General features: G+C 38.0%; 1 protein-coding gene across 3 annotated transcripts in view; it reads left to right on the top strand.

Annotated features, from left to right (window-relative positions):
• The first annotated feature begins 8,330 nt into the window (after window positions 1–8,330).
• The window catches only part of LOC5570582 (guanylate cyclase 32E), a 169,667-nt gene continuing 157,002 nt past the window's right edge, over window positions 8,331–20,995 (top strand). For all 3 annotated transcript variants that reach the window (XM_021849030.1, XM_021849032.1, XM_021849033.1), the window contains exon 1: window positions 8,331–9,198. The gene's annotated coding sequence lies outside the window, so the exon portion shown is untranslated. The remainder of the gene's footprint in view (window positions 9,199–20,995) is intronic.

The following is a 20,995-nucleotide window of genomic DNA, read 5'->3' on the forward strand; positions in this document are numbered from 1 at the left end:
TTTGTATTTATTATTCCTTGGGAAAACGACTGTTGGTTCTATAAAACAAAAAACAATCCTCCGTTTTTCTTAACATCAATGTAGGGAGAAGTCCTGTATGCTCAGACACTTTTTGTTCCAAATTCATAATTCAATAAGCACATAATTTTTGGCGTGTATTTAGCTACTAATTGAAAGGTTTACGTTTAAACAAGTGAAAAACATATGTGTGGATCGTTATATCTTCAAACTTTATTTTTGAAAGCTATCACACTTTGTGTACAAATGTGCATTGATTTTCACGTGCCTTCTATGCCCAGACACTTTAGTTCAGTAAAATCGAACAAGTAAACTAGATGATGGAAAATTGAACCAATATCAAGATATAACATGTGTTTACCATGCTTTATAACAATTGTGTTCTATCCACACGGTTCAAGTTGTACACATTCAAATATGTCGGAAAGTTCTTATATTTGCTCAATCTTACGAATTTTGTTAGCTACAATCAATAGTGCGCCTCCACAGAGCGGAGCTTTCTTCTGTTTGGGTGAAATCCATTCCATTCATATAAAAACCACCCCTTAGTCATCTCATTTGCTGGTGGTCCTAGAGAGACGCGACAACAATAGGGATAGAATAAGAATGGAAACCCGAAGATAGCCCGACCAACCACGTGGTTCAAAAGCGGTCGGGTTCGCACTACGGATCTTCCCGCTGTTTTTCCCCACATTTCCTACGTTACAAACGATAACGTTATCTGCATCAAAAGCAGAGCATGTTTCAGTATACAAATACATTGACGCTTCTTCGGTTATTTGTGTAGCATGTGGTTGAGATACGCATCTGGTCGGTTGTTTTGTTTACATTCTATGTTACGATGTCGTTTATGCTGTTCTAGGCGATTTGAATTTGTAACATCTGAATTATGCTTCTTGTTGCATCGCAGCTACTATGTATCGACGCCATCAGCGTATTTGGCGGTCAATTCACTATGAAAAGGAACTGTAAAATTAATCAATTTCAACTTTGCCTGTATATATGTAGCTAGTGGTTTTACCCATTTTGGTATTTATTAGTAAACATATGCTTTCCCTAAATTTTTCCTCATTTTACAAAAAAAAAAAAACTTTATTTGACCATAATTTCATGATCACTCAATCTATTTCAAATATTTTGACATGCATTTGAAGATAATGTTATTGTTGTTGTTGTAATTAAACTAAAGCTTTAAAAATTGTTATGTCAACGAAAAAAACTACCTAAATTTGGATTGTTGATCAAAAATGTAAAATGCAGTGTTCTTTTCACGTTTTTTTTGTCCAAAATTACGTTTTTACTATTAAACTGACATGTATGAGGTATCTTACTGTCGTTATACGCATAATTGTCCCATGTTCCAAAATATCAAACCGAGAAAAATGCGAACGAAGATTTTGGCACATTTATGCTCCGTATGGATAAAGGTAATGATAAATTTGAAAAAAAAAATTGAGGAGATAGGTGTTCTTTAAGGTCTTCTTCTTTAGAGTCAAGAGTTGAGTTTTCCCATTTAATAATGAATTTTGCTATGAAATTCAAAGTGGGACAATTATGCCTAGAAATATCGAGTTCTGGGGGGAATTCTACGCATAAGAGTCCCACTAATTTTAGCAGACAGATTTTTGCACATTGCTCTTGACTGTAGCTTTGACGTGAATTTTATACCGAAGGTGGAAGATGTGTTTTGTAAAGCCTATGTTGAGGGTCCAAACAAAGGCTCATGTGGCATGCAGCAAAGTGGAGCCGTATATGAGTATGCGAATGAATGTGGTTAGAAAGGACGCCCAGGCGCTTGAATGCAAATCTTTTGGAAAAGCCGTATGCAGGCTTGATAATTCTCCTCAACATCATTAGAGTTCGGTGAAACACTCTAGAGCAGCGTGCTGCCTTTGCCTCTTTGCGAGGCACAAAACACAACAGAGTAAAATTCCATCAAAAAAGGGTGCTCTCACAACTCCCCGAGGACTGCTTTGTTCGGGTGGCAGACTCAAGAGTCCTTATGAAATGTGAGTAAAGGTGAGCAGAGCATCGCAACAAGAGAGAGAGAGAGAGAGTACCTGAAAAAATCCTCGCATTTTTTTGCACTCTCACTCGAATCGCTTGAGGATCTGTGTTGAACATATTGAATTCAGTTTTTTCTCCTCAGCAAAACGGCAAAATCACCTCCTCTTTGCATCGCAGAGGAGCTTCTATCAAGCCTGGCCGTATGTAAGTGATATGACCGACCGTGCACATTAGAAGTCACGATGTTAAGCGAACTGTCAACAGTCGTACTTTCGATATTCGCCTTCGTGCACAAGCAAGGGTTCGAGGAAAGATAAATAAACCAGACGATTAATTTGTATTGTAGACTTTCAACCGACTGGTTATACAAATTACCCTAATATCACGGTTAAAGTTAAGATAAAACAGTAAGATGAAGAAAAAGTGCCGGAAGTATGAAGCAAGGCGGGTTCACTAAGGTGACACGTTATGCTCACTTTGTGGAGAAAACCAGAAAAGGTAGGTGAGGAAGGGCTGGCCGTTTCCTTTACAAACTTTTTAGACAGGTAGTCGGACGATTGACTTCTGATTAGTTGGCGAAATAGTGTTGTCAAGAAATTGGAATAATTCGGCCGCACCTGCTCCTAGTGAGCTGTATACTTCTTTCTCTCTTTCCTACAATTTCGTCTACACTTATGGCAGCACGGTTAGTTTTAGTTCCAGCATCATCCGGATCACGGGGCCTGAGGGACTGGTTACGCGGTTACAAAGCAAAACCATGCCGAAGGTGTCTGGGTTCGATTCCCGGTCGGTCCAGGATCTTTTTGTAATGGAAATTTCCTCGACTTCCCGGCATAGAGTATCATCGTACTTGCCACACGATATACGAATGCAAAACTGGCAACTTTTGGCAAAAAAAACTCTCAGTTAACTTTTTTTTTAAATTTCTTTTTATTCATAGTAGGGTACAAAAAAGCTTCAAAAGTCTGGCCTGTTGTGTGTTGGCACGGTGTGGGACTCACGTTAGGCGGCATCCACAAATTACGTAACGCTCTAGGGGGAGGGGGGGAGTAGGCTCAAGCGTTACGGCTCATACAAAAATTTAAAATTTTCCATACAAAAAGCGTTACGGATGGGGGGGAGGGGGTCGAAAATTTCCAATTTTAGCGTTACGTAATAAATGGATGCTGCCTTAGGCGTGCTTAACCACTACAAAACCTTTCCCTACTGCTCCTGTGCGCTGCAGCCCAAGCCGGGACTCCGTACCTCAGTATAGACGATGATAGGTCGTCAGAAGACGCCTCGTGCTGCTTCTTGGTCCTCCAATGTTGGGCATGATCCTAGCTACGGTGTTAGCTGCTTTCGCTGCCTTTTCGCAGGCATAGTCTAAGTGGCTGTTGAAATTTAGCCTGTTGTCGACCATTACTCCAAGGTGCTTTATAGAGCATTTCGATTGGATTGCGTGTTAATAACTGTGGAAGTGCTCATAAGTAGCAGGGCTGTTAAATGTCATGAATTTCACGTGACTTTGAAATTGAATATTGCTAATATCATCCTTCCCCGTGGAAAAAGTAATCGGAAAATGGTTTTTCCGGTAATCTTTTCCGAATTATTATCGGTTGACAATATTTGTGGATGCTATGTTTCGCATGGGAAAGTGCTATAGGCATTATAATTTTTCCAAAAATTGGACGTTCAACAGCTCTGATAAGAACGCTTTTTAACCAGCTGAGAAGCAGGCTCTGTGTCAGTAAAAACGTAATGATATTGCGCATTTCTTTCACCACTGGACTATCGCAAAAGTTTTTACAAGTGCGGAAACGCTAATAAAAGTGCGCAATTGCATCAAATCGGGTAGGTGTCTTCGGAGGACTTATTTTCGTAAATCAAAGAATAAGTGCTCTGAATACACCAACAGGATTCAATGCAATCCCGCACTTTTATTCACACTTTCGCACTTATGACGCCGCACTTCGCAGTCCAGTAGTGAAAGAAATACACAATAAGAAGAAGAAGAATCACCCGTCAAATTCAGTAATGACCTGATTTTTTTTTAAATCGGTTCCGAGAAATACATAGTAGGACAGATATGTGTGGAATTTGAGTAGCGAGACGGTTATGCGTATAAATTCAACAGTGGGACTAATTGACTTGTTATGCTTTTTATAGAGTCGTCGAACAAAGTATGTTTTATTATATTGTCTTCAAATAATATATGTTCAAATATACTATTTGGCTACAAAAACTCAAAAATGACAAGTAACATGGGACAATTATGCGTATAATGGCAGCGTATTTTTTGTTTAATATGTATTATTGCTAAGACCGTCCAAACTTGAAAACTCATCATCTAGTCGCTTGCGCCTCCTCTAAATCTTAATATTCACTCTGTTCATGACCGCCTCTCTCTATTTTCGATTACGACCCACGCTCTCAATGTCCTGGTGCACCGGATCAATCCACCTTGCTCGCTGCGCTCCACGCTCTCTATTCAGACTGGATTCGTAGCGTAGGATATCTCATGAAAATCATACCCGGCTCTCCGCATGACACCTTCAAGGACAATGTTGAACAGCAGGCACGAAAGTATATCATACTGTCGTAATACCCGGCGGGATTCAAACGAACTTGAGTGGTCACCTGATCTTCAAACTTGTATTGACTGGTTCGCTAGATATGATACACCGCGCCGCTGTTGTAAAGTTTCCAAAAACGCGCGTTTGCCCAAAATTCCACGCGGTTTAGGAAAGGAACAACCGCGTTTGATAAAACGCCGCAATGTTATCTCCCATAAGAATGAAGTAAAAAGTGAGCAAAACCGCGGTTGTTCCTTTCTTCCGGGGTACGCCGCGTGTCGTTTTGAGCAAACGCGCTAATAAATTCTATAAGAGGTATCTTGACGGACGAACGTGAGGCGATTGAAAGGTGGAAGCAGCACTACGATGATCACCTGAATGGCACAGGGGTGGAAGACCAAGGCAGCAGGAGGAATGGTTCATCAGTAAGGCGCATGAGAGAGACCTGCCAACTACCACAATAAGAACTCAACTCCCACAAATAACTCAAGGTCAACAAAACAACTGGGAAGGATTATATTGGAGCGGAACCTCTTAAAATGCGCCCGCACAGGTCTGCACCGATAGATAGCCAGGATCTGGGATACAGAACAGCTACCGAAGGAGTGAGTCATATACCCGATATACAAAAAGGGTGACAAGTTAGAATGTAAGAACTATCAAGCAATCACCATTCTGTAACCAGTGGTGTGTCTGTCCGAGATTTTGAGATTTTCGCGATGTAGTGTGTTTCTTGTATAAAAAAAAAACCAAGAAGGTGTTAGAGTATTAGTTAGCATCACCACCCATCGTCCACTGGACAGCATGCTACTCATCACTAGGTATAAAAGTTCGTGCTGAATGGGCGGCCATTGCGGAGTGGCGTAAAAGGAGTCATGTTGGGGCGAATCCAGATATTGCGGGAAACTCTTGGTCGAGGTTCTAAGAAGGGCATCCACCATTGCTCTGGACCAGTATCGAGCCAATTGTTAGGCGAGATAGACGTCGATAGGAAAAGGAAAAATTGTCATAAAACCTTGAAGTCGTAGAAGTAGGAGAGAAGACTAGCCGTGGATTAACCGGAATCGACCAGGCAACAGACCCTCGACTAGAACCCCAATTGTCTCCATCACTAAAACCCATATTTGGTCCGCAAATGCCCACAGGACCCTTGGTATCATTTTCAAGCCACATCCGAGGAAATTGAAGGAAAGACTGAAGGAAGCAAGTAGTGAGAGGAGTCGCGGTCGCAGTCCATCCGAAAAGAGGAACGAACCAGCTGCGACGAGGGAAGAACGAAGGTGAGGTAGCGGAACGGAGAAGGGGCCCGCCTTAAGAGAAGAAAAAGAAGTGATAGGTAGAAGATAGGCTGTCAGGAAGTGGGCACGATCTTCATTAAATCCACCCAGTTCATCTGTTTATCTGTTTGCACAACAAGACAACAGGGACGCAACGAGCTAGGTGGTTTGATCAAGTGGAGCAGGATCTTGAAGGTGTGGGGCGATCGAGAAACTGGAGTCAAGCTGCCATGAACCGAGTTTGCTGATGTAAGTCATGTCTTGAAGGACGTACCTACCTTGATACCTTGATAGCTACAGCGTAGCGTCATGCCACTGCCGGGCATATTGTAGAGCTCAATCTTTGACGATCTTGTTCCATATGTCTCCAGTGTTCCCGAACGTTTAGGGTCGCCAGATCTTCTTCCAATGTGTACAGCCAGCGTATACGTGGTCTTCCACAAAGTAGCCGACTTCAACCTGGTTCTCTGCTGAATATTAAAAGGCCCAATTCTCAGCCGCAACACATCTTTTCAAATCGCGGGAAACGTCGTTATCATATGTCACAAGTGTTGCAAGTTAAACAAATTCTTCAACAACTTCAAACACATTCCCATCAAACACCACCTCAGCATCTACACCACCTAGCCTACCTCTATCTCTACCAGCAACCGTGTACTTAGTTTTCCAAGAATTAATTATCAGGCCTATCCTCGCTGTCTCCCTCTTCAGAGGCCTCTTTCACTGACCTGCGATCGATTACAATAAAGTCGATATTGTCCGCAAAGCCAAGGAGCATATGCGATCGCGTGATGATAGTGCCGTTTCTCTGCACGCCAAATCTCCTAATAGCACTCCCGAATGCAATGTTGAACTGTAACTTCAAAAGTACGTCTCCCTGCTTCAATCCGTCTAACTTCACAAACGTAGTTGACACCTTGTCCGAACACTTAAGTTAGAACCTACACGTTAATGCATCCAATGGGCATTTTGCCCTCTAAAAAAAGCACCACACTAGACAACGGAATAGCACACAACGCGTAGTGGTATAGTCGGAGAACATTCCTCACGAAAAGTTTTCCGGCCTGCAGCGGAAATCGAACTCCTTAGCAAGATGCGACTAAATGCCTGGTGACACTAATCGCACGGCTACGAAGCCCACAAAGCACGTATCAATCTAATGAGTTTCGCCAGAAAGCGAAAATATTCAGACATTACCTGCCACAGCTCATTTCTTTTCACTCAACCGTATGCCACCTTGAAATCAATAAACAGATGGTGAGTCAGCAAGCTATATTTATCTACGATAATTTATCGGAATTTATCTACGATCATTCGCAAGGTAAACATCTGGCTTCTCGATCATTGCACATGACGGGCACTATTGACCGTTGCATAAAATCTTCGCATATATTTCCTGTTCATGCTATCCTGAGCTTCAGCTACCACACTTTTGGGTATCGGTTATGTTGGGTATCTGTTATGTTGGGTATCGGTCACAAACATACGGCTTCTGGCGACAATCTTCATGTCTGTCACTCTCTGGCACTCTTCATCGAACCAGTCGTTTCGCTTTCGTCGTTGACCAGTGCTAATCACTTCACGCGCCGTTGTTGACACAGCTTCGTGGAGAGGAGCCAACACACTGTTGACATCTCCAGAAACGTTAATTCTTCCCAACTGCTCGTCTAGTTGCTGGCGGTACTGTGCAGCAACCACAACGAGATAAGAATCCGAGTCGATTGAGGGCCTGACATCCATGACATCTAAGAAATGTCGTCATCAACCAGCACGTGGTCTATTTGGGAGCAGGCATCGCCGCTCGGGTGTCGCCAGGTGTGTTATCGTTGGTAACGGAATGGAGGCTTTCCGTTCCAATGACTGGTCGGAAGAAGTCTTCTTCCTGATCTGCGCATTTGCGTCGCCGATGACTATGTTGACATTTTGTTTTGGACATTCTCCGTAGGCCTTATCTAGGCTCTCATAGAACTCATCCTTCATGTCATCTGGCTTATCTTTCGTTGGTGCATATATGCGGATCAGGCTGTAGTTGAAGAACTTGCCCTTCATTCTCAAGGTAGGGACGTGGCGCCATCAAAAGTAAAGTAATTAGGACATTCGAGACACCCTAAATCAAGTGATTTGGAGAAAAATTAAAAAGATAGTGGCCCAATATCACCCCGCGCGACGGTATGGTGTCACATTATGCGGGTGATTAATGACGGAAAACTGTCTAAAATTAATCTACTTTTTGAACTCAAAGGATTTTATCTTAGTTCAACATAAAAAAATATATGCTTAAGTAATATGAATAATTTTCTCAGCTGATGAATTACAGCCCCAACCAGGTCACATCACTGTATGAAAATGCTCGAACTGTGTCACCAGCGAAGGTACAGTAATACGTCCTCGTCGCGGCGCTCTTTGCGTGTTGTGTTGCAAAGCAACATGAAGAGTGAGTTTTAGTCGGTCGGTCGGTATCGACAGGGGTCCGGTGCGTAGTGTTGATTCAGTAGGACGTGTGACTTCGCCGGGATCGGACGCGTTTTTCAGTGGAAAGTGCTTCTTGGGACACGCCGTGAGTGCAGCAAGTGAAGTCTTGAGTGATTCTTTATTCTTTGGTTTTTGGTAGGGCGCGAAGGTGCAATGATCAAGTGATTTGCATGTGGTTGCTTACTTAATTCAGAGTAAGGCGCAGACGATTACCTACACGGTAGTTTTGTACGGTGCAGCAGTAAAGGAAAAGGAGTGCAATTTACTTTCACCTGTCTGGTGCGGATTCGAAGTGACACTGATCAACGGTTTTTTTTCTTTGGTTGATTGCCTTGGCAGTGGAGTTAGTGTCGTTTGTGTGCAAAATTCACGATCTTGACTTGGATCTGGGCTAATTACATATTGTCGCGATTCACGCACGCACGCACGGGTTCAACGTTCTTTCGCGGGTGTTTTCGGCCCAAGCTTCGTTTTCGTGAATCTGTTTTGAGTGGCGTAAAGGGAAGTAACGTGAAAAATGTGCAATAAAAGTGCTGATTTATTTATAAAATAAGAAGATCAAACTGTCAGTTACATTTGGTGGGAGCTAGAACGCGCTGTTTTTGCTGTAGATATGGTGGGCTGACGCTGTTATAATTGAACGCTAGTACGCGTCGTGGTGTTCTAGTTTTACAATTTTAGTTTTCATCTCGCACGCTGTCCATGCTGCTGCTGTTGCTGCTTGTGTCTGTGAATCGCGTGCGGGTTTTCGCCTTTTCCTTCCATTGAGGAACGAAAATAACCTTGAGTGAGGCGCGAAGTGAACGAGATTTTCAAGTTGAGACTGGACATATCGGCTAGTTTTCCTGCACGCCATAGTGATTCGCAAGGTAAGATATACACAATCTTATATACTCAGGATCCTTTGTAGTGCGGTTTTCTGTTTACTTAATTCTATTCAGAATGATGTTGTAACATGTTATATGATGTTTTAACTAGATTGCAATTTAATAAACCCAATCAACAAATGGAGATTGAGAGCTAAACATTAGGATTATCATTATTTTTTAAAAAAAGAAAAAAAGATAGGATTAAGGTACCGTGGTGCAAGTGGGTAATGAAAAGCGTATATTTGAGATTGTTCAAATTCAAAAGACTTTAAATTTAAATAATTAAGGTCGTATATATATTTTTAGCTCTAAACTAAATATAAGCGGTATGCTGAAATTGATGTAATGTAAAATTAAAGAAAAAAAATACAGAAAAAGAATAAGGTTGCTTTGAGTGTTAATTTTATGTTTTTCTGTAGGGGGTCCATAATACGCAAAGGGTCCATAATCGGCATCGACTCCCTATTCAAAAGACAATTTTACACCGTCTTCAGCCAAAGGCTGGACAGACTGAACAATCACTGGCACTCACGATACGCCTAATGGACTGACTCCGCTAACCGCACTGCCCCGAAGCCCATTGACGATACAATAAGAATCTTGAAATTATTCTGAATCATAATGATTATATGGTTCGTTTCTCTAGAAGTAGCCATTTTCGAATTATATTAAGTTTAATGCAAAAAAAAATATAATTTGACATGATAGGTTATTTTCATTCGTTTTTCGCGATAATCCATCAAGTGCAAGCATTTAGCCACATCGAGTCCCGTTTCAGTCCGAAAAAACTTCATTAGGGAAGTTATTCGACTTGTGCCACTGGGCGTTGCATGCTAGTCCGTTGTTCAGTGTGGTGCTTCCTTCAAAGGGCAATATGGCTACTGGAAGCATTAACGAGTAGGTTAGACCTATTCATATTTTCAAAATTGTCTCGAAACTCCCCAGTCAACCAATACTTTGATTTTACATGTCGAAATGAACTTCTGGTCAAAATTTCAGTCAATTTGGAGTAAATTTAGGTGTGCTTCAAATCCATTATGTGGTTTAGACCTATTTTCAAGCTTTAAAAAATCATAACTACCGAAAAGATCACCAAAACTTATCGAAAATACCTCTATACAGTAGTTTACCTATTTCTACGAACTTTTGTCGAACACGATTTTATGATTGGAGCAAGTTCTAACATAGTTTGGTCGAAGTTTGTAACTCGATGTTCGTGAAAATCTCTATATACGGGGAGTGTTTTCTCTAAAAGACATACCTGTATGAAAATTTCATATTTTTAATTTCCAGACATGATGACTATGCATTAGGGTGCCAATGAAAATCGATTTTTCGAATTTCAAAAAATGGTAGTGCTCAAAAGTTTTGTCTCCTCGAAAAAAGTCCCCATGCAAAATTTGAGCTCAATCGGACTTCATTAAGTGGACCCCCAAAGCGGTCAAAGTTTGGCTTTTTTGACCCATGAAAAATCTCCATGAAGTTTCTGAAATCGATTTTTTTTTTGATGCCAGATGTCTTAGAAATACATGAAACGTCGAGATCTGGTGTTAGTTGGAATTTTTTTTTTTTTGAGAAAATCGACCTCTTGGGACTTAGTAAATTTTTGAGTTGGGGGAGTGAATTGAATTTGAAATGAACGATTTGAATTCAATTGCTGAGAAATTCAAGGCAATAGTATTGCAACATATCCTATATCATTGTTGGCCACTGAAAGGATATTATATGTGATATTTCATTAGGGTGGTTCATTTACTTTCCATTAGGGTGGTCCTTCTTGTTAAAAAATAAAAAAAATAAAAAATAGAATTTTAATTGAATATTGAAGACAATAGTATTGGAACATCTCTCTTATTATCGTAAGCCATTTTCTACATTTAATATGTGGTATTTTATTAGGGTGGTTCACTTATTTTCCATTAGGGTGGGCCTTTCTGTCGAAAAATCATAATTTGAATGGGATATTAAAAACAATAGTATTTTATCACCTCTTTCATCATCGTAGGGCATTTCTTTCATTAGATTCGTGATATTTTATTAGGGTGGCTCACTTATTTTCCATTGGTGTTTGCCGAAAAATAAAAAAAATCAAGAAATTTTGAATTTGATCCTTTTTTTTAGCACAATAGTATTTTAACACCTCTTTTATAATCGTAGGCTTCATTCTTCATTTTTGTTTCATTTGATATGCGACATCATCGTAGGACACTGTTAACATATTTCATTAGGGAGTTTCTCTTATTTTCCATTAGGGTGCATCATTTTTCTTATAGTTTGAAACCATGATTTCTCGTAAAAGTCTCGTCCACTTTCCTTAATTATGGTGTCATTATAAAAATTTCAACCTTAATATCTACAGTCCGAAAGATTATGGTGTGGACTACTACATAATATTTGCGTAATGTTCGACGAAAAATGTAGAGGTAACTTAGTTAACAACAAAAGAGTTTTCTAGAAAGCCTCTCATTGTTAGAAAGGTCCTTTTGAAAAGTTTTGCGTGATTTTCATTCGGAATGCATCACTTCACTAAGCTGAACCAGTTCGGAGTCCTCGTCTCATACAAAATCCGCTTGCTACTTCGTGATTTCAGATGCACTCATCTCAGAGATCAAGCATTGAGCCTCAGTGACCTTTCCAATTTAGTTTTGCAAATTCCGAAGGAAATTCCAGAGAAAATTCTGAAGGAAATACCGAAGGAAATACCGAAGGAAATACCGAAGGGAATTCCAAAGGAAATTCCAGAGGGAATTACGAAGGAAATTCCAATGGAAATTCTGAAAGAAATTCCAGTGGAAATTCCGAAAGCAATTCCAGAGAAAATTCCGAAGGAAATTCCAGAGGAAATTTCGCAGAAAATTCTAGAGGAAATTCCGAAGGAAATTCCAGAGGAAATTCCGAAGGAAATTCTAAAGAAAATGCTGAAGGAAATTCCAGAGAAAATTCGGCAGGAAATTCCTGAGAAAATCCCGGAAGAAATTCCAGAGGAAATTCCAAAGGAAATTCAAGAGATAATTTCGAAGAAAATTCTAGGGGAAATACGGAAGGAAATTCCAAAGGAAATTCCGAATGAAATTCTAGAGGAAATTCCGAAGGAAATTTCAGAAGATATTCCGAAGGAAATTCCAGAGAAAATTCCGAAGGAAATACCGAAGGAAATTCCAGAGGAAACGAAAATTATAGAGGTACTTCCGAAGAAAATTCCGAAATAATTTCAAAGTTTCAAAAGAAATTCCAGATGAAATTCCGAATCAAATTTAGCATGAAGCTCCAAAAGGAATTCCGAAGGAAACTCCAGAAGAAATTCCGAAGCAAATTGCAAAGTAAATTTCGTCGAAAATAACGTAGAAAATTCCAAATCAAATCCCGAAGGTAGCTCCAAAAGAAATTCCAAACGAAATTCCAAAGCAAATCCCGAAAGAAATTCCAAAGCAAATTCAAAAGGAAATTCCATAAAAATAAATCCGAATGGATTTTTGAAGATGTTCCGAAGCCAATTCCAAAAAAAACTCGGACGAAAATTGCGCAGAAAATTCCAAATGAAATTCCGAAGCCAGCTCTGAAAGAAATTGCAAAGGAAATTCCATAAGAAATTTCAAAGGAACTTCCGAAGCGAATTCCAAAGGAAATTCCGAAGGCAATTCCAGAAGAAATTCCAAAGGAAACGCCGAAGAAAATTTTGAAAAACTGAAGAAGGAAATTCCGAAAGTAATTCCAAAGAAATCCAAAGTAACTTCCTGAAGCAACTTACTGAAAGAAATTCATGAAAAAATTCCAAAGGAAATTCTGAAGTAAATGAGATATGAAGTTCCGAAGAATACAAAGGAATTTTAAAGGATACTCCTAAGAAAATTCCGAAAAAACAATTCTAAGGAAATTCCAAAGTAAATTCCGAGAAAATTCAACGGAAATTCCAATGGAAATCACGTAAAACAGTCCAAAGGAAAATTCCGTAAAAAATTTCAATCAAAACTTCTAAATAATATTCCGAAATCTCCATAGGAAATTCCAAAGGTTATTCCAAAGGAATTTCCGAGGAAACTCTATAACAAATTTGGAAGTAAACTTCAAACGAAAATCCGAAAGAAATTTCAAAGAGAATGTTGAAGGAAGTAATAAAGGAATTCCAAAGGAAATTCTGAAGAAAATTTGATAATCCTCAAAGAAAACTGCAAAGCAATTTTAAAGGATACTCCTAAGGAAATTTCGACGGAAATTCCAAAGTTAATTCCGAAGGAAACTAAAAAAATCCAACTGAATTTCCGAAGCAAATTTCAGAGGAAATTCTGACGAAAATTCCAAAGCAAATTCCGAAAAAAATCCAAAGGAAATTGCGAAGAAAATTCCGTGGAAAATTCCAAAGGAAATTCCGAAAACTCCATAGGAAATTTCATACAAAAAATTCAAAGCAAATTCCGAATGAAATTCAAAAAGGAATTTCTAAGGAAATTTCGAAGAAAAAATCACAGCTCCAAAAGAAATTCCAAAGGAAACTTCGATGGAAACTTTCAAAATATAAGGGAAATCCAAAAACAAAAAAAAAAAAAAAAAAAAAATAAAGAAAAACTGAATAAAATTCTAAAAGAAATTCTGAAGCACATTCCAAAGGACATTCCGACAATTCTGAAAAATATCCAAAGCATATTCAAAAGGGAATTTCTAAAGGAAATTCCAAAGAAAATTCCAAAGTAAATCCCGAAGCAAATTGTAATGAAAAAAGGAAGTTAAAAGGAAATTTCGTAGAAAATTTCTAAGGAATTTTCTATGGAATATCCAAAGCAAATTTGTAAGGATATACTCAAGAAAACTCTGTAGAAATTCCAAAGAAAATTGTAAAGAAAATTTCTAAGAATATTCCGCACTAAATTTCAAAGGTCCAAAAGAAATCCCAAATTGAATTCCGAAGAAAGCTCCAAAGAAAATTTCGAAGGAAATTCCAAAGTAAATTCCAATGCTTCGAAAGAAATTCCAAATAATATTTCGAATACAATTCTGAAGGAAGCTCCAAAGATAATTACACAGGAAATTCCGAAACAAACTCTAGAAGAAATTCGGAAGGAAACTCCAAAGAAAATTCCAAAGCAAATTTCAAGGGAAACTCAAAAAGAAACTCCGAAGTAAATTTCGAAGAAAATTCCAATGAAAAGTTCAAATGCAATTCCGAAGGACACTTCATAGGAAATTTCGAAGGAAATACCACAGAAAATTGAAAAGGGCACTTCTAAAGATACCGAAGAAAATTCCCCAGGATATTCCGAAGCAAATTCAGGATAAATTTCCAATTTTGATGAAAATTCCGTAGAAAATTTCAAAGGAAATTTCGTAGAAAAGTCCAATAAAAAATTTTAAACTGAAGAACTGATTGTTAAAACTGGAATTGCCTACGTTGTCACAAGCGAATCGCGTGTACTATAGCAAGCAGAAGGCAACGTACTTTTGTTTCGGGAATGAAGGAGCCCAAGGCTGAGAATCTCTTTTGAAAATATAAACACTTTTGTTGCCCTTCATCGTCGCCCATCAAGCTATTGTCATTATTTGAATACGTCAAAAATTATTTCATTCCTTTTTTATCTGTATTTTGATTAGGGCAGTTAGAGTTGTGCTTCACTGAATTCACTTTGGAGATTTTCATGGGTCAAAAAAGCCAAACTTTGACCGCTTTGGGGGTCCACTTAATGAAGTCCGATTGGGCTTAAATTTTGCATGGGGACTTTTTTCGAGGAGACAAAACTTTTGAGCACTACCATTTTTTGAAATTCGATGGCAAAATTTTTCCCATACATTCCATTGGCACCCTACTATGCATATCTTAAAGTCGATCCCGTTCAAAGTCACCATTTATCTTACGAAAATAAATAGTAAAAAATAGGTAATTATGAAGCACATTTGTAAATCCGCTGTGAGTGAGCCAAAATCACCACCGTGAGCTTCAAAAAACAAACATAAAAATGAACACGTTAGCACTGTCTTTTTTCAATCGATGATGATGATTGTTTTCAAATCGTTTTAAATGGTCAGTGAAATGTGATCAAAACAATCATCAATTGAAAAAAAAAGCAATGCTAACTTGTTCAATTCATTCATTCGTCGGTACATATGTCACGCACGATTTAACTTTCGTCAGGTTGCGATGCTGTGTTCGATCTTTGGGCATTTTTTGTAATTTATTGCCTCAAGCAACATGTAAACAGTTGATGGTCAATCAATTCATAGATTTATTATGTTTGATTCCCGTTGACTAGGGCTTTAAGAAATAATGTCATTGTGTGTTTTCTTTATATATTGTTTTCTTATATATTGAGAAAACTGTGATTTCTGGGTACTGTGGCGAACAAATCTGGATCAAGCAATGTTAAAACTCAATTTAATCTTATTAGCGTCATCGACAAACTTTAACAGAATAAAATTAGCTTTCAAATAGTGGTAATTGCAAGTGGTTTTGATTTCCCACATGCTAGTTATGATTTTTCAAACCTTGAAATAAGCCCAAAACACATTTTTAGCTTGAAGCATACCGTAATCATTATCAAATAATCTGAAAATTTGACCAGACGTCGTACTTAGCATTAGAATTCAGAATACTGCTTGATCGGAAGATTTACAGACATTTTTTCAAGTATGAACAGGTCTAGTGTAGGTGTCTTAAAAATCCTTCGAATCTTACCTCTCAGACAATCGTATCTTCAAATTTCTAAAAGAATACCCCCTTGAAAAACTTCCTAAATGCGGTATAACAGAAGGTCCCACTTACCCCGGATTCCCATATGTTCCGGGGTACCTTACTTATTAATATTTTGACAACTGAATCGTATTCGGCGATGCCATTTTTAGTAGAATTAGCATTTTTGTTTGCTTATATCACTTACAGAACTCATGTGTGACATAAATCTTCAAGAGTTTCATTCATAGTCATACATATCATAATTTTGAAAAATTGAAAAATTTACGTATGAACAAAACTTAATTTTCGCAAAACATCAAATTTTATAAGGTTATTACCATAAGAAAGAGAAGCACCGTTCATGCATTAAATATTAATGGACCAAACATGTATATTCGAACGTTTAACGACGAGATTCATTTTCATCATTTCATCCAAAGATATTCCAAAATTACTCACGTACAAATCTTAGGCTACAGATTTTTTTTTCCATATTCGGCTATTCGCTTTTCAAAACTATCTATTTATGAGAGTTTGTTGTGAAAAAAATGAATAAATTGATGAAACCGTTTTTGGGTAATGAGCATTTATGTTTCTGGTACGTTCGGCGGAAAAAGAACTTGACAATTTCAAAAAACATCATACTGTTATTTTCAGTTTTCTTAGAGACAATTTAACCGATTTGTATATTTTTTTTTTCAGAGAAGCTCCTCATTACTTGACATTGTATAGCCTATGTACATTTTATTTTTTTGTTAAATTGAATAAAAACAAAATAGCAGCTAAAGAAATTTTAAAGACTGGAACGCGCAAAATTGGTCGACAAAAAATCGTATCTTTCAGTCTAAATTCATCATACAAAAACCTTCTTATTTTCTTTAGGTAGCTTAATTCATATATTTGAAGGAAAAATGTTCGTTTATTATTTTGGTTTGTCAAATCCGAACTGTTGTGCCTTCAGGTTAACTCCTTCCATAAAATTTTGCACAGTGGTCTCATCGACTTTATTCACCGCCGAACGCCACTTTGATTTAAACTGTTGGTGGTTGTTTTCCATGGATATATTCATTATTTTGAAATTATACCTGATGGTGAATGTTGCTTCTGGAATGGTGCAGCCGTTTTTCGAGCAACTCCTAGACGTAGATCTTTTAATTGAAGCAAGGGTAAGACAAATATAGCGGAAAAATATATCAGAAGCTATAAAATTGATGCCATTCTATGACCAGAGTTGCTCGCTGTCACTATCAACGCCTAAAATTTGCAGATTTGTACAGGCCGACTGCGATACAATTCGGATCTATCTATATCACATCAACATCATTGCATTGATGGTGATAGACTATGGATATCACTGATGGGTTAAGTTTAGCCTTAAATTAAGCAGGTAAAATGGTAATTTATCAGAACGATATTTTTGACAGTGTTGCAGATAAAAAGAAACTATTTGTTGGTCACTGAAAAACAGTAATAGCATGGATAATTACCACGTGATCACTCATTCCACAGTGATTATGATCTAGAGTGCGATATCGCATCACTGCTGTTGGTTGTCAAATCAAAGTGATATTGATAGCTCGCAAGTGATAGTGATAGTTTTAGACCATCAGCCATCAGCTGATATGAATGATATTAAGCAACTCTGTCTATGACTCATCTATTCTTTGATATGTCGTGAATCTGCTTGCAACACAACCATGTACAAACATGTGTTGCGAACAAATATTTACATCCGATCGCGGCGAGATTTCCTCGATCGCCAACTCAGCGGGAAATGTGGAACTCTGCGTGGAAGTTGTGTTGTGTCTGTCAGATTTCGACATTCTGGACGCTCTGTGCTTGGAATTCTTCTTGCCTCTTTGGCTGAGGTGAGTCTAAGGTATTTATTTTCAAATACATTTTGTGGTACACAGGGATTGGCAAGTTAAATTGATGCCTATTTGTGACTATTTAGTTTTTGTTTGGTTCAGGCTTTCACACAGTGTTCTGTCACTGTTAGCAAGAATTAAAATTGTGATTGATTTAAACAAAAATCAGTGACATAGACATCTAACAGGCGGATCGTGGAGGTAGTCGCCTCACAAAATAAAAATACATAGAATTCAATTTTTCGTGTTAGAATAAAGAGCTCAATGTCATTTCAATGTCGATTTATATTTGCTTTGCCTTTGAGTTTTCTCGGAAATGACATACCACATATGTTTCATGAATATATATTTAGATTGGATAATTTTGGATAATGAGTTGTTTTAGTCAGACCATAATTGCATAACAATTTCATAAGAATAAAAAGTCAAGCGAACACGAGATTGATATGCGATTACAGATAGTAGCCACGTTTGAGGTAGAGTTTTTAATAATAAGGGGACCTATCAGAATTTTTATTGTGAGTCCGATCCCAACATCCAAAAATTTGACCTTCAAACAAAGCTTCTGGCCATTTCTCGTAATGCTTCCAAAACGCAATTTATGATAGTTTCACATAAACCAAACGCTTTTTATTTAAAACCATCAAGTAGACATGTTGTCAGCATGAGAGGAGTTCCAATAAATGAGTCAGATGAAGTTTTGTATCTAGGGCTTATACTAGATAAACAAATACCTTTTAAAAATTACATTGAGGGCATTCTAGCCCAATTTAACAAATATATTCGGGGGTGACCCATTTCGCATAAAGACGTTTCGCATAAGGACGATACGCATAAGGACGTTTGGCATAATGGACGTTTCGCATAAAGCAGTTTCATATAAGAACAGGTAGCATTTTAAAGAAGGCATATAATTCACTTTATGCCAAACGTACATTATGCGAAACGTCCACCCTTAATATTATGCGAAACGTCCTTATGCGAAACGTCCCACCCCCAATATATTCAATGTTTATATTCACTTACTAACAGAAAATCGAAACGTTTTATTGACTGTTTAACGAGAAACTTGCGACGATCGACGCACCACCAGAATTTATATAACGGAGTGTATTAAAACTAACTTAGAGGTGATGATTCCGCAATTTGGAGGTTAAAATCACCTCCAAGACTAGCGATTTTGCGGGGGGCTGTTGACGTTTGATCACGAATTAAGACCAAGCTTTTGATCTCCAAACAAATTTTCAGGTCGCCATGTTGTATGGTGTACAAATATGGACTAGCTATTTTAAAGCTCTGCAGACGCAGAGTATCCAAAACAAATTTTTTAAAATGATTTTGAAGCTCCCTATATGGTATAGTACTAACGAATTACATACACACTTAGATTTTTTTCACGAGCTCGGCTGTGCGAATCTCGGTTTCCCGATTTTAACCGAGACTCAGCTAACAAATTGTCCGGTTGCTTAGCAACGCAGTAAGATTTACTGATACTCGGCTTTTATTGCTGAGATCCCAGGAATTTTTTTTTGCCGACTACTCGGCTGTGCTGATCTCGGTTAAAATTAGCCGAGATTCGGCATTCTAAATTAAGTGTGTAGAATAGGGTAACCAATATAATTTGGACTCATATGTATTTTGGACCCCCTGGGCCATTTTCCTGCAAATTTCCCAGTTTAAATCGAGAGACCAACTCAATTTGCATGCCATTTGGAAAGATAGGACTATTCCGCACTTGCATCAACCGTTTGTACATAGAAAATGTGTTTATTTTATCTGAAAATAACTTAATTTAATTTGTGCATTCATGCAACCGTTACAACACGTTACACACAGAAATTGAAGCTGTCAGAAATTTTTCAAATGTAAACAAAAACTTTTTTTTCAAATTTCTGAACTAAAAGCGTAGAATTTCTTCGGTTTTCCATTGTCAATCGAGTGATTAAACTATGGACAAGTATATTATACACACCATTTTTATCTCGTAGAGGAAGTTTTTCTCTACATTTTGGCATGTTCTTTGACTTGGTTACGCTGTGCAATTAATTGATTGGGGCAAACAACTAAAATCATTTCCTTAGGGGGTCCAAAATACGACCGTTACCCTAGGCACCTAATAAATCAGTATGAACTTTTTAATAGTGGTGCTTTTAAAAACAGTAACAAATTTTCATAAATCAAAATTTCAGTTATTTGTTTTGTGACAGTTTTATTAGTGTTTTTTTTTTGCTTTTAGTATACAATGAAACATGGCATTATTTATCTTGTACTACCTGTATTAACATTACAGTTCACATGGTTACTAGTTTGTAATCTTAAATCACATGTTACTCGTCATTCAAGTGATGTGAAATATGTTGAAACTACATAAGTTCTTACGTCACCCATTAAAACGCAGGGAAACATCCAAACCGGACTGCATCCTTATATGCAATTTGTTTCAATCCTTGCTGTTGCACAGCCGTAAAACCGTCATCAAGTCGTGTATTTTCTCAATTACTCAGCTTACTGAAAGCATGGTGAAACAAAATGACGCGTCGTCGTGCGAAAAAGACAAAGCCAACGTATGTCTTCTGTGTAAAAATGTGTACTTCACATGTACAATATGTACTTGAGACCAACGTAATGACTACCAGCATTTTGGAAGGAGTTGATGAAATTCATAAGTTGTGGTACGATTTTCTGGTGTAGAATCGAAACCGATGAAAGAAACGTTGACAATATTCGAAAGAGAAATCGATAGATGAAGACAAGTGCCTTCTTTAGTGCAATATTTGCTGATGCTGTCCTATTTAACATCAGTCGTAAAATACCACAACAAGGTAGTATTTTACGGCGAAAGCTCTGCGTAATTAACAGTGGAAATTAGTGGTTTTAATGAGCAATCAAAGGTCTGAGGATTTGAACCGTAACCCCGATGAACAAATTGCAGCATCCAAGAACGATTTTCGTTTGAATCTTTTGTACAGTAATCTACGCGGTAAAAGATAATGCTGACAAATATTTGCAAACAATCAATCATCTTCGCCGTGTGACACGTTACGTAAGCTCATTCGAGAGCAATAAAATAAATTTATTGCCACTCAGATTGGATTTGCTGAATTGATTAGTGAACCTCGTTAAGGCAGTTGTTGATTGGATTGGCTCTGCACCTTGAATGATTTTTTTTTCATCCTCGTGACATGTCATTCGTATAGTTAGAAGATCACTATAGTGTACCTTTTGCTTATTGAGCCAAGGTTGCAGAAAGGAAGCAATATATAGCTACGAA

This window comes from Aedes aegypti, chromosome 3 (genome assembly GCF_002204515.2).
Source record: "Aedes aegypti strain LVP_AGWG chromosome 3, AaegL5.0 Primary Assembly, whole genome shotgun sequence".
NCBI lineage: Eukaryota > Metazoa > Arthropoda > Insecta > Diptera > Culicidae > Aedes > Aedes aegypti.